This window comes from Hyperoodon ampullatus (genome assembly GCF_949752795.1).
Source record: "Hyperoodon ampullatus genome assembly, chromosome: 5".
Lineage (NCBI taxonomy): Eukaryota > Metazoa > Chordata > Mammalia > Artiodactyla > Ziphiidae > Hyperoodon > Hyperoodon ampullatus.
The window spans coordinates 13122888-13141451 of record NC_136918.1 but is presented as its reverse complement, the minus strand read 5'-3'; positions in this window follow the sequence as shown (position 1 = coordinate 13141451).

Here is an 18564-nt window from a genome sequence, read left to right as displayed (position 1 = left end):
AGAAGAAGAGAAAAAGAAAGGGACTGAGAAAATATTGGAAGAGATTATAGTTGAAAACTTCCCTAATATGGGAAAGGAAATAGTTAATCAAGTCCAGGAGGCACAGAGAGTCCCATACAGAATAAGTCCAAGGAGAAATACGCCAAGACACATATTAATCAAACTGTCAAAAATTAAACACAAAGAAATCATATTAAAAGCAGCAAGGGAAAAACAACAAATAACACATAAGGGAATCCCCATCAGGTTAACAGCTGATCTCTCAGCAGAAACTCTACAAGCCAGAAGGGAGTGGCAGGACATAATTAAAGTGATGAAGGAGAGAAACCTGCAACCAAGATTACTCTACCCAGCAAGGATCTCATTCAGATTTGATGGAGAAATTAAAACCTTTACAGACAAGCAAAAGCTGAGAGAGTTCAGCACCACCAAACCAGCTTTACAACAAATGCTAAAGGAACTTCTCTAGGCAAGAAACACAACAGAAGGAAAAGACCGACAATAACGAACCCAAAGCAATTAAGGAAATGGGAATAGGAACATACATATCAATAATTACCTTAAATGTAAATGGACTAAATGCTCCCACCAAAAGACACAGAGTGGCTGAATGGATACAAAAACAACACCCATATATATGCTGTCTACAAGAGACCCACTTCAGACCTAGAGACACATACAGATTGAAAGTAAGGGGATGGAAAAAGATATTCCATGCAAATGGAAACCAAAAGAAAGCTGGAGTAGCAATTCTCATATCAGACAAAATAGACTTTAAAATAAAGACTATTACAAGAGACAAAGAAGGACACTACATAATGATCAGGGGATCGATCCAAGAAGAAGATATAACAATTGTAAATATTTATGCACCCAACATAGGAACACCTCAATACATAAGGCAAATACTAACAGCCATAAAAGGAGAAATCGACAGTAACACAATCATAGAAGGGGACTTTAACACCCCACTTTCACCAATGGACAGATGATCCAAAATGAAAATAAATAAGGAAACACAAGCTTTAAATGATACATTAAACAAGATGGACTTAATTGATATTTATAGGACATTCCATTCAAAAACAACAGAATACACATTTTTCTCAAGTGCTCATGGAACATTCTCCAGGATAGATCATATCTTGGGTCACAAATCAAGCCTTGGTAAATTTAAGAAAACTGAAATTGTATCAAGTATCTTTTCTAACCACAATGCTATGAGACTAGATATCAAAAGAGCTGTAAAAAATACAAACACATGGAGGCTAAACAATACACCACTTAATAACAAAGTGATCCCTGAAGAAATCAAAAGGGAAATTTAAAAATACCTAGAAACAAATGACAATGGAGACACGATGACCCAAAACCTATGGAATGCAGCAAAAGCAGTTCTAAGAGGGAAGTTTATAGCAATACAATCCTACCTTAAGAAACAGGAAACATCTCAAATAAACAACCTAACCTTGCACCTAAAGCAATTAGAGAAAGAAGAACAAAAACATCCCAAAGTTAGCAGAAAGAAAGAAATCATAAAAATCAGATCGGAAATAAATGAAAAAGAAATGAAGGAAACGATAGCAAAGATCAATAAAACTAAAAGCTGGTTCTTTGAGAAGATAAACAAAATTGATAGACCATTAGCCAGACTCATCAAGAAAAAAAGGAAGAAGACTCAAATCAATAGAATTAGAAATGAAAAAGGGGAAGTAACAACTGACACTGCAGAAATACAAAAGATCATGAGAGATTATTACAAGCAAATCTATGCCAATAAAATGGACAACCTGGAAGAAATGGACAAATTCTTAGAAAAGCATAACCTTCCGAGACTGAACCAGGAAGAAATAGAAAATATAAACAGACCAATCACAAGCACTGAAATTGAAACTGTGATTAAATATCTTCCAACAAACAAAAGCCCAGGACCAGATGGCTTCACAGGCGAATTCTATCAAACATTTAGAGAAGAGCTAACACCCATCCTTCTCAAACTCTTCCAAACAATTTCAGAGGAAGGAACACTCCCAAACTCATTCTACGAGGCCACCATCACCTTGATACCAAAACCAGACAAGGATGTCACAAAGAAAGAAAACTACAGGCCAATATCACTGATGAACATAGATGCAAAAATCCTCAACAAAATACTAGCAAACAGAATCCAACAGCACATTAAAAGGATCATACACCATGATCAAGTGGGGTTTATCCCAGGAATGCAAGGATTCTTCAATATATGCAAATCAATCAATGTGATACACCATATTAACAAACTGAAGGAGAAAAGCCATATGATCATCTCAATAGATGCAGAGAAAGCTTTCGACAAAATTCAACACCCATTTATGATAAAAACCCTGCAGAAAGTAGGCATAGAGGGAACTTTCCTCAACATAATAAAGGCCATATATGACAAACCCACAGCCAGCATCGTCCTCAATGGTGAAAAACTGAAACCATTTCCACTAAGATCAGGAACAAGACAAGGTTGCCCACTCTCACCACTCTTATTCAACACAGTTTTGGAAGTTTTAGCCACAGCAATCAGAGAAGAAAAGGAAATAAAAGGAATCCAAATTGGAAAAGAAGAAGTAAAGCTGTCACTGTTTGCAGATGACATGATACTCTACATAGAGAATCCTAAAGATGCTACCAGAAAACGACTAGAGCTAATCAATGAATTTGGTAAAGTAGCAGGATACAAAATTAATGCACAGAAATCTCTGGCATTCCTATATACTAATGATGAGAAATCTGAAAGTGAAATCAAGGAAACACTCCCATTTACCATTGCAACAAAAAGAATAAAGTATCTAGGAATAAACCTACCTAAGGAGACAAAAGACCTGTATGCAGAAAATTATAAGACACTGATGAAAGAAATTAAAGTGATACAAATAGATGGAGAGATGTACCATGTTCATGGATTGGAAGAATCAACATTGTAAAAATGACTCTACTACCCAAAGCAATCTACAGATTCAATGCAATCCCTATCAAACTACCACTGGCATTTTTCACAGAACTAGAACAAAAAATTTCACAATTTGTATGGAAACACAAAAGACCCCGAATAGCCAAAGCAATCTTGAGAACAAAAAATGGAGCTGGAGGAATCAGGCTCCCTGTCTTCAGACTATACTACAAAGCTACAGTAATCAAGACAGTGTGGTACTGGCACAAAAACAGAAAGATAGATCAATGGAACAGGAAGAAAGCCCAGAGATAAACCCACGCACATATGCTCACCTTAGCTTTGATAAAGGAGGCAGGAATGTACAGTGGAGAAAGGACAGTCTCTTCAATAAGTGGTGCTGCGAAAACTGGACAGGGACATGTAAAAGTATGAGATTAGATCACTCCCTAACACCATACAGAAAAATAAGCTCAAAATGGATTAAAGACCTAAATGTAAGGCCAGAAACTATCAAACGCTTAGAGGAAAACATAGGCAGAACACTCTATGACATAAATCACAGCAAGATCCTTTTTGACCCACCTCCTAGAGAAATGGAAATAAAGACAAAAATAAACACATGGGACCTAATGAAACTTAAAAGCTTTTGCACAGCAAAGGAAACCATAAACAAGACCAAAAGACAACCCTCAGAATGGGAGAAAATGTTTGCAAATGAAGCAACTGACAAAGGATTAATCTCCAAAATTTATAAGCAGCTCATGCAGCTCAATAACAAAAAAACAAACAACCCAATCCAAAAATGGGCAGAAGACCTAAATAGACATTTCTCCACAGAAGATATACAGACTGCCAACAAACACATGAAAGGATGCTCAACATCTTTACTCATTAGAGAAATGCAAATCAAAACTACAATGAGATATCATCTCACACCAGTCAGAATGGCCATCATCAAAAAATCTAGAAACAATAAATGCTGGAGAGGGTGTGGAAAAAAGGGAACACTCTTGCACTGCTGGTGGGAATGTGAATTGGTACAGCCACTATGGAGAACGGTATGGAGGTTCCTTAAAAAACTACAAATAGAACTACCATATGACCCAGCAATCCCACTACTGGGCATATACCCTGAGAAAACCATAATTCAAAAGGAGTCATGTACCAAAATGTTCATAGCAGCCCTATTTACAATAGCCCAGAGATGGAAACAACCTAAGTGTCCATCATCGGATGAATGGATAAAGAAGATGTGGCACATATATATAATGGAATATCACTCAGCCATAAAAAGAAACAAAATTCAGCTCTTTGTAATGAGTTGGATGGACCTAGAGTCTGTCATACAGAGTGAAGTAAGTCAGAAAGTGAAAGACAAATACTGTATGCTGACACATAAATATGGAATTTAAGAAAAAAAAATGTCATGAAGAACATAGGGGTAAGTCAGGAATAAAGACACAGATCTACTAGAGAATGGACTTGAGGATATGGGGAGGGGGAAGGGTAAGCTGTGACAAAGCGAAAGAGAGGCATGGACATATATACACTACCAAAAAGGTAGATAGCTAGTGGGAAGCAGCCGCATAGCACAGGGAGATCAGCTCGGTGCTTTGTGACTGCCTGGAGGGGTGGGATAGGGAGGGCGGGAGGGAGACGCAAAAGGGATGGGATATGGGAACAGATGTATATGTATAACTGATTAAATTTGTTAAAAAAATCATATTGATTCTTATATTGTCAGAACTGAATTTTGAAAGATGAAGAAATAAATGAAACACAGTTGACTCTTGTAAAACATGGGTTTGAATTGTGTGAGTCCACTAATACAACTGGGCAGGACCCTATTGGGGGTTCCTTACCGGGACAGCACCCCACCCCCCCCGCCACGACCACAATGTCCTCTGTCAGTCTCTTGTTTATAAAAAAGCTTTAGTTTCCCAGGTCTCCTTTGAGTCACAAAAGGCTCAAGAGTTAATAATTGGAATAACGTGAACATGTAGTAACCAAAGATAGCAGTTGGACCACGAGAACTGGTAACAATTTAAACAATAGATTAGTCATATAGTAGAGTCACAGAATCTTTAGTTCCTCCCTGAAGGACATAGATAATAGTGTCTGAGTTGTTTTACAGATACTAAAACCCCCACCAGTAGGAAGAAGCTAACTGCATGATGACCATGAACACATAGCTCCCAGACTGGATAGAACCTGAGGACTGTTGATGTTAACCCCTGTAATATTACCCTGTTACTTCACTATCAACCAATCAGAGAATTGTGCCTGAGCTGATTACATACCCTGCAACTCTCTTCCTCAGCTTGTCTTTAAAAACTCTTCCCTGAAATCCATCAGGGAGCATTAGCTACCAGTACTCATTGCTTGGCCTGGCAGTAAACTCAGTTCTTCCTTCACCACAACTTGGAGTCAGGAGATTGTTTTGCTGTGCATGGGAGAGCAGACCCAAGTTTGTTTTTGTAACACTAATACACAGACTTTTTTTCTACAAATACCACAGTATTATAAAATCAGAGGTTGGCTGAATCTGTGGATACAGAACTATGGATACAGAGGGTCAACTGTAAAGTTACATGCAGATCTTCAATTGCACAGGGATTGGTGCCCCTAACCCATGAATTGTTCAGGGGTCAACTGTACTTATCTATTAATGTGTATGACATTCTGGTAGTAATTACAGGGATATTTGCCCATATGAAAGCTTCCAATTTACTAAATCCATGGTGTTATGGGCTGAATTGTGTTCCCCCCCCCCCACCAAATACGTTGAAACACTAACCCCCAGTACATCAGAATGTGACTATTTGGATTTGGGACCTTTAAAAAAAAGTGATTAAGTTAAAATAAGGCCATTAGAGGGGCCCCTAATCCAATCCAGGTGGTTGCCAGAGGGGGGATGGGATGGGTGGAGGAGAGAAATAGGTGAGGGAGAAAAGAAGGACAAACTTTCAGTTACAAAATAAATGAATCAAAGATATGAAATGTACAGTGTGGGGGATATAATCAATAATTATACAATATATTTGCATGGTGACAGATGGTAACTAGACTTATCATGGTGATCATTTTGAAATGTATAGAAATACCAAATCACTACATCGTTTACCAGGAACCAACACAGTGTTGTAGGTCAATTGTACTTCAAAATCAAACAAACAAAACAAGCTCATAGAAAAAGAGACGAGATATGTGGTTACCAGGGATGGAGTGTGGGGAGAGGGGAATTGGATGAAGACAGTCAAAAGGTACAAACTTCCAGTTCTAAGATAAAAATAAGTACTAGGATACAATGTACAGCATAAGAAATATAATCAATGCTGCTGTACATTATATACAAAAGTTAAGAGAGTAAATCCTAAGAGTTCTCATCACAAGGAAAAAATATATTTTTTTTTCTATTTCTTTAATTTTGTATGTATATGAGGCAATGGATATTCACTAAACTTACTGTGATAATCATTAACATATATAAGTCAAATCATTAAGCTGTACACCTTAAACTTATACAGTGCTGTATGTCAATTATACCTCAATAAAACTGGAAAGAAAAAAAGTAGTTAAAATGAAGCCATTAGAGTGGGCCCTAATCCAATCTGCCTGGTGTCCTTAGGAGAAGAGGAAATTTGGACACACAAGGGAAACCAGGGATGCATGATCACAGAGAAAAGACTGTGAGGACACAGTGAGAGGACAGCCATCTCTGTCAAGGAGAGAAGCCTCAGAAGAAACCAAACATGCTGACACCTTGACCTTGGACTTTTTGTCTCCAGAATTGTGAGAAAATTAATTTCTGTTGTTTCAGCCACCCAGTCTGTAGTGTTTTGTTATGGCAGCCCTAGAGACTAACACACATGGGTAAAACCTTAAAACAATACACAGGAGTTGCTTCAGAAACCTTTCCATTTGTAACATTGCATCGCTATGGTTTAGCTCCAGGAAATGATTGCATGGAAAGATATCTGCTCATTTACCTTTGTTTCAGCTCTTCTGGTGACCCATCATTCAACCATAAGGATACGCTACCAGGGAAGGTCCTCCAACCCTGGCTTACCTCTTATCTATCTCTCTGGAAGGCAGCTATGCTCACCTCTATATCACCAACGCTGCCCTGTTCTATCTTTCTGGACACCAGTGTTCTCTCCACAAGTTTGATTCTCTAGGCATCACATAGCATCTCGCTGTGCAGCCAAACTTCTATAGATATCACTTTTGAGAACTAATCTTGCTGAACTTCAAATGGCTCCAGCGAGCTACCTATCTACCAGCTGATTTGTGTTGGCCACGGCCATGGCCAGGCCTGGGGTGAGGTGGCCCTGCACTGGCATGATCCTGAGAGTGAGTGGCTCCTGAGATTTTTCCACCTCTCAACCACCGCACTCTGAATTCCAGCCCTGGTGGTGCCAGATACCTCCTGACCATTCCTTGGCCCGGGTCCTTGGCCTTCCTTCAGAGCATATACAATTTGGTGGTAGGTAAACAGGGCATATTTACAGGAGATTTATCTATGTATCTACCTATCTATCATCTATCCATCTATATACATATATACATATATGTATACATATATATATATATAAATATGCCTTGAAAATAAGTGCTAAATCAATGGTATCAGTGAGTTCTTCAAGAACTTGGGACAGTTTGCCTTGCCTTGATGCTACAAAAATAGCTTCATAACTTGAGGAGCTTGAAGGATAGGATTTTAACAATGCTTAGAAGGTGGGATCTTCAAATCAAACAATAGAGATGAATAATAAGCACCATACTATCTAATTCAAAAACGCCAGAGTGGGCTTCCCTGGTGGCGCAGTGGTTGAGAGTCCGCCTGCCGATGCAGGGGACGCGGGTTCGTGCCCCGGTCTGGGAGGATCCCACATGCCGCGGAGCGGCTGGGCCCGTGAGCCATGGCTGCTTGGCCTGTGCGTCCAGAGCCTGTGCTCCGCAACGGGAGAGGCCACAGCAGTGAGAGGCCCGTGTACCGCAAAAAAAAAAAAAAAAAAAAAAAAAAAAACGCCAGAGAGAAAGCATGGGTCACAAGCCTGCCTCTGCCACCTACCAGGTGTGTAGCACAGAACAAATTACAGTCTCTCTGAACTTCTATTTCCTTGTGGGTTTATTTAGATGATTAGAAATAACCTACATAAAATGACTTACTTTGTGCCAGGCAAATGGCCTGGATTTACTAGATGATTCTACACTTATTATCCTTGTTTCTTGATTAATGCAAATCTAACCACCATCATCTCAGCAGGCCTCATTTTAGCACTCGCATGACAGACATCAGAAATCAGAATGGACCTTAGCAATGATTTGGTCCAGTTTACTCATTTTTTCAGAGAAAATGAATGCCCAGAGAAATTAAATGACTTGCCCCAGGTTACAGAACCAGCTGGTGGCAGTCACAGTGTCAGCCACGGAACAGGAGATTTCTTACTCAGGTTCAGAATACTCTTCATTTCAGAGTACTTCCTTAAGAGCAGTACACAAACCTTCATAAACATGTATATGTAAATGTATACTAATTACACGTAGACAGTCAATGAACTGAAATAAATGGAATAATTATTAAATCTAAGTGTTGTGCTCATGCTGCACATTTACACTCGGGACAACTCCAATGTACAAAATAATTGAAGGTTCTTGATTTTCTCTAACAAATCTAATCTTCCTCACAAGCCCTGACCCTGCCAAACAGGGACGGAGTTCATGGTGGGGATATTAACTGGCTAATTAATAGCATCTTAGACTCTGGCTTGAACCTTGTTTCAGGGAAGTGCTTTGTTTTACAGACTGCCATCTGCAAGTCTCAAAATGGCAAGTGGGAATGTAGGGTGCGGGGGACACAAAAGGGCCTCTGCAGAAGTGGAGGGGAGACCTGGAGCTCATGGGGTGACCTCTGGGCGTCTGCATCCTCCCAGGTCTCGGCTGTATAATGGATGGTCCGTCCCCAGGTTTACTGCACTATGCTCTGAGGTGCAGCATATATTTGTGACTTGTTCTGTTGGACACTTGAGAGCTTGGTTATCCTCCCCTCCGATGTTCAGAAACATCATCCACCTGGTGCCTGATGAGGCTAGTTATGCTGAGGCTTTTGCACCATAGCCACCGTGCCTCTTGCCAGTGTAGCTACACACACACTGGTCTCCTAGCTCTGGACTCAGCTACCTTCCTGCACCTTCTCTGTTGGGCATGTGGGCACTTCTAAGTCCCATGCATGCCCCAAGAAACAAGGGAAGCTCTGAGCACGGTCTCAGGTTCCCTCTCTGCTTAATGCCACCGTATCTTCACTTTATTTCCTATGTCGTGACTGGCCCACATTGCTACAAATACCACATTGTAAGGTCCCCTTTTCAGTGTTCAGAAGAGAAATGGGCAAAAACCCTTCTGATTGGGCTTTCCCCTCAATTAACTCCACACCTCTGATGGGGATTTCAGAAGAGCTGGTGAAAGCTTATGACACTTATGTCTCACTCTTTGCTTTTTTCTCCACCTTGATATCTTTCTTTTCTGACTTTACTGGATCATAAGGGACTCTCATTATCCTTCCTCTTCAATCCACCCCACACTCCTCTTCCAACATAGTTTCCTGTGCCTTCTCTGCACTTTGGATAATATTAAATATCTATGATTTGAGTCAGATAGCCTAGTTATTGATATTGGAGTCTCAGGCACCTAGGAACTAGTGTTTAATTCACACAGATAATATCAATATCTATGTCAAAAATTGCTTAAAACTCTTCAGTGATTTTTCTTTTCACTTGAGTTAAAATACACACCTCCTACCACAACTTGTAGGGCCTGGTCTCCCCCTCCCCTCTCTCTTCCAATCTCATCTCAACCCTCTCCCCCAGGGTACTGCACCCTGACCACACATAACAAATCAAGGAGGCTGATTCCCAAGGGTCCTTTTTCCTCATTTTCTTTTTCTGGATCTTGGCAGACCCAGTTTATTCTTGTCTTGTAGGTCTCAGCCTAAAAACACCTCTCCAAAGAGGAATTCCCTGGCCTGCTTATTGAATGATCTTGAAAATAACCATCCAGCCCCTCCAGCCATTAGTTTCTAGCACAGCACCTTGGTTCTATCTCTTATAGAACTTACGACAATTTGAAACTCTTTTGTTTGTTAGTATATTTGTTCATTGTCTGTTTCTCAATAAAAAAGAAAATGCATGGACCAGAAACTGTGCTTATCTTCTTCACCATTTTATGCCTAGAACTAAATAGTGTCTAGAGTATCGTAGGTGCTCAATAAGTAAGGAAAGGATGAGTGAATGAATATATGTAGATGTGCTAAGAGTCATCATAAAGTTGCCATTTCCTTATGTACCTAGATTATTTATACTTCTGGGAGTATCACAAATTCCATAATTAATATAGAATGATGATACTTAAGAACTGTCAAAAATCTTGTGATGGTTTTACCTAAGGATATAGTAGTCTTCAAAAAACAACTATAGGACACGTATTAAAAAAGAAAGAAAAAACTTTAGGACTTGACTATATATTTTAAACTAGCATCTTGTTATCTAATTATGCATTTGATTACCACAATTTGCAGTATATCTGTTCTTCATTGTACTTTCTTTTACATAAAACGTCTGTTATCTCTGTTGCGCAAATCTTCTGGACATTCTCTTAATAAATGATAGTTAAAATGTTCTGTCTCTCATCTATATAAACACATACATATGCACACACATTTATGGCATTTTTACTAAAAAAAATAAATTTATACTGAAATGGCATAAAGACTGATTATTCTATCCAGGTATATTAGCACTATAATAGAAGATAATTGCTACCTGATGCTGTTGGTATCTTGTAATGAATCACACAGAAGCAATTCTCCTTTCAGGTAAAGCTGCAGAAAAATGACTGAATAATCGCTGTTTCTTCATTATCTCCTTTTTCTACTTTTCTTCTTTTTCTAGGAAAAAAATAGAAAACATGTTATTAAAAGACCAATTATATTACTCAATTGAAATATATATAAAGATAAACTCACAAGAAGCAAGATTAATAGAATTTTGTCATTAGGCTTACACTGTAATTTTCATTTAATTGTCCCTTATTCAGATGTAAACCTTTGTTTTTCTCCTATAGCTCAATTACCTACTTAGAAAGTCATTTTACTCTATATCAGAAACTATTATTTCTGTAGGGTTTTTCTTTTAATTAACCATTGCTTTATGTGGGTTCTAGATTTTTAGTTTGAATCTTGAAACACTAGATTTTACAAGTATTGGGTTGCATTGGAGGTTAATGATTTTAATCACTCAGTTATATTTTAACTTTTTCAGTGTTTAAATTTCTATGGTGTTTTTCTCTGCCTGTATTCTCCCTTCCCCTCTTAAAACGAAATTCCAGTTTAATCTTTGCTCTCACATGATTCAACAGAACTGAAATTTAACAAAGAAAAAAATAACAATATTGAGACAAACTTGTCCTATACTGTAACAAAATATATTCATTAAGGAAAATGTATCATCTTTGCTTTTTATTTCTAGGTGTCTTATAGCTTATTCATTTACCACAACCTTGTTTGAAAACAGAACATGCAGATATTAATTTTTTTATTATAAATATCGCTAATTTTATTTTCTTTCCAAACCATACTGATTAAAAACAGAACTTCGTTCTTTATTCCCTTTCAAAATGTATAAACACATTTATTTTATAAATAACACATGGAGTATTAATTTCTTCACAACCTCTCAGGGTCAATTTAACCATAAGATGAGTCATATTACCTATCTTCCATGAATGCATGAACTATGGTATTTATAGTCTAATTCTCTGTGTTTTGTTTGTGTCTTGTTGTACAGTATAAACTTGGTACATTTGTGAAAAATAGCTTTTACTGTTTTTTTCTTCATTATTTCTTTACTTCCAGTAAAAAATTGACATAATACAAAAGTAGGTAAAACTCAGAGTAGATTGCTTTCTACTTGGAAGATTTTCTTTAAAACAAGTTAAAATTCCTGAAAATACTAAAGCTCTAATGCTATATGCTATGATATTAGTAAAATTCCATATTTTATAAAAGTTTTCACATGATTGAGAAAAATCTTAAATCATATCAAGAACACATGAACTAATTTTGCTCACTGAGTAATTGAGACATTGACTAGTGAGGTTAGATTTACCTTTTTATTCTCAAATAATCTCTATATGGGATTGGTAAAAATCTGATTATATTTTATTCTTCTTTAATTTTTTCCCTCCTCCTCCTCTTTCTTTCTTTTATTCTTCCCATCCTTCTCTTTGTCTTCTCCCCCCCACTTTTTCTTTATACTATTTACAATGAGGAAGACAGCACCTCTATACCCTCTGACTCAGTGTTTGATGATACACCTTGACAATCACCTACACTATTACTCTTCATCACTTGAGTAAGGAGTAATCCCTGTTGGGTTACTCATTATTGTTCTAGTGCTCTGTATACAGAGTTTGTTTGTTTGCTCCATTTAGCTATGTTTTACTTACATAAAATTAATGACATATTTAAATAATTTAAATGGATTTAGTTGTATTTATGTCTCCAAATTTTGGATTTTTTATTGCTATTTTGGATGGGATCATATAAAATTGGTAAAGCAAATTTTATAAAAATAAATTACAAAAGTTGCAAATTATCATTGAAAAAATCAATTAATACAGGGGGGTATAAAGAAAAAAAAGTCAAAGTTCTTCCCTTATTATCTTTAACTTTTCTCCCAGAGGGCAATACTGAGAAGTGTATGCTTCCATAAGAATTTTTATTTGAATATACATAGATGCATCCATACAAATATAAACACAAAAATATACATTTTGAAGCAAAAACTGGGTCATAGAACACATATTGTTCTAAAACTAGATTTTTTCAATGAATAATTTTCATAGATATCTATACTCTTAAATTATTTTAAAATTAAATTCTTGGAACAAGTAATAGAGGTAAAGCAAGTAATATAGATAGTATGTCAATATTATGTCAATTCATACTATTGACATTATATGCATTTTATTTTTAACTATAGAATGGAGAAGAAAAAGAAAAACAGAAGCCTAAGACTTAAACAACATTAAATTGCAATTAGGCAATTTACTTAAAATCTAAAATCTAAGTTTTGCGACTTAGTTTCTTCACTTGACAAATACGGGATAAGGGTGGGAATATACTGGTCTAGCTGGTGTCTGATAAACTGTACTAATAGCACTCCATGGTTCTGTAATAATGGGTATACACTCAATAGTAGTAGTCATGATAGCAATAGTAGAATAAGTAAACTGTACTGTACTTTATTAAAATATCATTTATTTTTTATTGCTTTACTCTCTAACACCATACACAAAAATAAACTCAAAATGAGTTAAAGACCTAAATATAGGACACTATAAAACTCTTAGAGGAAAACACAGGCAGAACACTCTGACATAAATCGCAGCAATATCTTTTTAGATCCATCTCCTAGAGTAATAGAAATAAAAGCAAAAATAAACAAATGGCACCTAATTAAACTCAGAAGTTTTTGCACAGCGAAGGAAACCATAAACAAAACAAAAAGGCAACTCACAGAATGGGAGAAAATATTTGCAAATGATGCAACTGACAAGGAATTAATCTCCAAAATTTACAAACAGCTCATGTAGCTCAATAACAAAAAAACAAACAACCCAATCAAAAAATGGGCCGAAGACCTAAACAGACATTTCTCCAAAGAAGACATAGAGATGGCCAAGAGGCACATGAAAAGATGCTCAACCTTGTTTATTAGAGAAATGTAAATCAAATGTAAATCAAAATCAAAATTACAATGAGATATCACCTCACACCAGTCAGAATGGCCATCAACAAAAAATCTACAAACAGTAAATGCTGGAAAGAGTGTGGAGAAAAGGGACCCCTCCTACACTGTTGGTGGGAATGTAATTGACACAGCCACTATGGAGAACAGTATGGAGGTTCCTTAAAAAACTAAGAATAGAGCTACCATATGATCCAGCCATCCCACTCCTGGGCATATATCTGGAGAAAACATCATTTGAAAGTATACATGCACCTCAGAGTTCACTGCAGTGATGTTTACAATAGCCAAGACATGGAAGCAACCTAAATGTCCATCGACAGATGAATGGATAAAGATGAGGTACATATCAATATATACAATGGAATATTACTCAGCCATTAAAAAGAATTAAATAATGCCATTTGCAGCAACATGAATGGACCTGAAGATTATCATACTAAGTGAAATAAATCACATAGAGAAAGACAAATATCATATGATATCGCTTATATGTGGAATCTAAAACAAAAATGATACAAATGAACTTATTTACAAAACAGACTCACAAACTTAGAAAACAAATTTATGGTTACCAAAGGGAAAAGGTAGGGGGGAGGGATAAATTGGGAGTCTGGGATTGACAAAACTATATTTAAAATAGATAACCAACAAGGACAGACTGTATTGCACAGGGAACTCTGCTCAACATTCTGTAATAACCTAAACAGGAAAAGAATTTGAAAAAGAATAGATACATGTATATGTATAACTGAATCACTTTGCTGTATACCTGAAACTAACACAACATTGTAAATCAGTTGTAGCCCTATATAAAATAAAAAAATTGTAAATATATCATTTAAACTGCTGCTACCCAAGTCAGCAGTGTTCTAAATAGAATTGAACTTTGTCTTTCATGTAACATTCTAAGCTGGTACAGTGGCTCTCATCATCAAAGTTGTCAGAGATCTAGGCTCCTGTTTTGTTGCGCTGCCATCCTCAACAGGCAGCTTCCATCTCATGGTCCAAGAAGGCTGTTCTGCCTCCTGTTGCCATGGCCACATTCTAGCCAGCCAGGTGAATAAAACAGGAAATGGAATGCTGGCCCCCTCCCTTTAAAAGCACTGCGCAGAAGTTGCATACACTTCTATCTACTCCATTAGCCAGAACTTTATCACATAGTCACACCTATCTTCAGGCAAAGATAGAATACGAAGTATTTCTCTGTGTTTAGCAAAAACTTCTATTGCATAAAAAAAGTTGCAGCTAGATATGGGGGACAAGTTACATTCTTCTCACATATAGACAGTTTATAAAGGATTTTAAAATGCATTATCATATTTGATAAAGAGATACCATAAGTAACCAGTAATGGATACCTTTTAATGCTCATGAAATCTATTATTTATAAAGAAAAATGATGTGTCTAAGAGGTTCTTGTATTAAATATCAGTTTATCCTCTTTCACTCTGTCAATATATCTCTTATGCCGATTATAATTTGACTCTTTTCATCCTTTGTATATTTGCCACCATTTCCTCCCCCATTAGTAGAAAGAGTGTAATTATAATAGAATTGTAGCCCTGTTTTTCCTACTCCTCTTGGTTAAATAACTTTATTTTGTCTGAGATTTCCCACCTGTTAAATGCTGAGCACAATGCCTGTGCTATTTCTGTAGATAATGCATAGAAAACTACTAGATAGGAAAAAATTACAAATATTAATTTGATAGACGTTATGCCTAAAGTAATGAGTTATAGCTACCGATTATTTATTGCCCACTATAAGCCAGACACTCTCTTAGATCCTGTAAATATATCATATTTAATTCAGTCTTCATAACAATCAGGTGGTACACTTCAGAGTTTCTCTATTCTTTTATATTTTTATTTTTGGCCGTACCACGTTGCTTGCCTTATCTTAGTTCCACAACCAGGGATCGAACCCGTAACCCCTTCAGTGGAAGCACAGAGTTCTAACCACTGGACAGCCAGGGAATTTCCAAGTTTATCTATTTTTGAGTTGAGGAACCCAAGGTTTAAGAAACGTCAGATGATTTACGCAATGTCAGTTCCACCATTATCAGGCTTTACTATTTCAAGCTTTGGGGGGTTTTAGGCTTTTATGTTTTAAGTAAAAGACTGGAATAGCCATCCGAGTTGTTTTACTGAACTGAGTAACTGTATGAAATTATGTTAGATACTCATGAAGGGAAATGACTAAATAGGGACCTTTTCTAAGATTGATGATATTAAAATCAAATACTCTGGTTCCTTTTCCTGAAGGTCATCCTTGTCACACTCTGTCTCATTTAATGACTGACAAGAGATATTCCACTGCACTCATGTTTAACTTGAAGTGTCACCCATCCTGGTCCACCCCTTTGCAAAGTCAGCACTGAAACCCAAGGAGAGCTCGGCATGCTTGGGGTCTGCCTGAGTGAATGTGGGGGCCTGTCAAGACCCTGAGGTTGAATTCTCATTTCTGTGGATTATTACCTTGTAAGGTGGGCAATGTGCACTGACATGGAAACCTGGAGACGGCTTCATCCAGGCTAATGACAGTGTACCTAGCTGGTGGGTAATTACAGGGCTTCAGCCTTCAGTACTTCACTCTTGATAAGATTAATGTTTCTCCAGAACAATAAATATAAGGTCTATGACACCTTTAAAGTTATGCTTAAAAGTGACTCAGTGACCACTATGAATGACTGCAGCTGTTCCATACCTTGCTGAACATATTTAGTTTTTCACAAGCAATAGATTCTGAAAGCAGTAGTATTCACAGTGGGTGCTAGGAAAGTACACATATCAATTCTGTAAAATCTAGCTAAGACTTGGGTACAGTTCTTTAGGGGGCAACATTAACAGGGTTTTGTGATCCAATCTTGACTCTCATAGGTGCTGAGCAGCTGGCAGGGAGGGTGTTTTCTCTACATCACCTTCTGCACTATGACTGGGCTTTGTTTCTAACAAGATTGCTAAAGAGCGTGGCTCTCTGGCTCTTTTGGAGAATGCTGGGAGATAATGTTTTTTAAATATTCCTTTTCTGTCTAAACAATCACAGTAGATTCTATTTTTTGCAACTAAGAACCCTGAATATATAGCCATGAAACCTGTTTAGAAAGCTTAGAGAAAAAGTAAGATTCATTCATTCACTAGATCATTTGTTTACTAATTCCATTTATTCATTTTTTCTGCTGTTCTTTAATAAATAATTAACTCATTTAAAATGTTTATTGTGCAAACACTTCATGCATGCCATTGTATTAGTTTTTGTGGGAGATGAAAAAATAAATAAATTACAAAAGGACCCTGCCTTCAAGGACTTTGTGTAAAGTTGATTCAACCATGCTAGAAAACAGAAAGTGGCCAGTGCTATCAGAGATGTGCAGTGGTACTTTGCTACAAAGGTTCAGAGGAGAGACAGCAATTAAGTACAGAAAAGGAGTCACCTCTTTCAGAGAAGAGATGGCATAGGAGCTGCGACTAAGAGTTAGGGAAGATTTGAACAGAAAGATGAGAGGGATATTTCCTGGGTGGAGAAGGCATGAAGGAGAGAAAATATGTGGCATATGTCATACTTAGCTTTCATGCAGCATGAAGGGAACCACAAAGGAACAAAATTGGAAAGTCCAGATCACAAGAGCTTGCAATGTATGCACAGGTGTTTTGAATTAAATTTGTAACCCTTGAAGGATTCTGAGAAGGGAGTACTTCAAGAAGGGTATTATTTTATATATTGTTGGCTTTATTGGGATATAATTCACATATTAGACCATTCACCAATTTAAAGTGTAAAATTCATTTTTTTGTATCTGCAGTATTTTATAGCTTTCAGATTATAGGTGTCGTAGTTTTTGTTAATTTTTTTCTAAGTATTTTACTCTTTTTGATAGTATTGTTAATGAAATTCTTTTTCTTAATTTCATTTTTAGATTTTTCATTGCAAGTATATAGAAATGCAATGGACTTTTGTGTATTGACCTTGTATCTTGAAACCCTGCTGAACCCATTTATTAGTTAATAGTTTTTTAGTGCTTTCCTTAGGATTTTCTATAGACAAGATCATGTCATCTGCAAATAGAGTTTTTTGATAATTTCTGCCTTTCTAATGTGGATGCTTTTATTTCATTTTCTTGACTAATTGCCCTGGCTAAACTTCTAGTAAAATATTAAAGTAGCAAGAGAAAACATCCTTGTCATGTTTTCCACCATTAAGTATGATGTTAGCTGTTGCTTTTTCATAGATGCCATTTATCAGGTTGAAAAGTTTCCTTCTGTTCCTAGTTTGTTGAGTATTTTGACTCTGAGCACAATTCAAGAAGGTTATTCTGATGTCAGTATCTAAAAGGAATTGGAAATGGAAGATATTGAAGATGTTATTCGGATATCAAGGCAAAATGTGATGACAGCCTAAATTAGAGTACAAAATATAGGACAGGTACAGATGAGAGAGATATTGAGACAGTGCATACGATAAGTACTGGTGATCGAGCTGACAAGGATGAAAATATAGTTGGGGGTGCCTGCCTGGGTACCTGAGGGTGTAAAACATAAGAGAACATGGTTACGAGCCTGGGTAAAATCTCAGCTTGACTCTTTCATAGTTATGTGTCCTTGGTCAAGCAACACAGCCTCTCTGTGGCCTCATTTCCTTAGGCTATACAATGTAGGTATAATAGCTGTCTCACAAATTTCTTGTGAATATTAAATGCATTATTATAGGTGAAGCCTGTAAAAAATGCCTTGACTCTGAGTGCTACCTGCAATTATTATTATTTGAAAATAACCTATTTTTTTCTCAGTTTGTAGACAAATTCAAATGTATAGTTAGCAAATTGGTACTTTC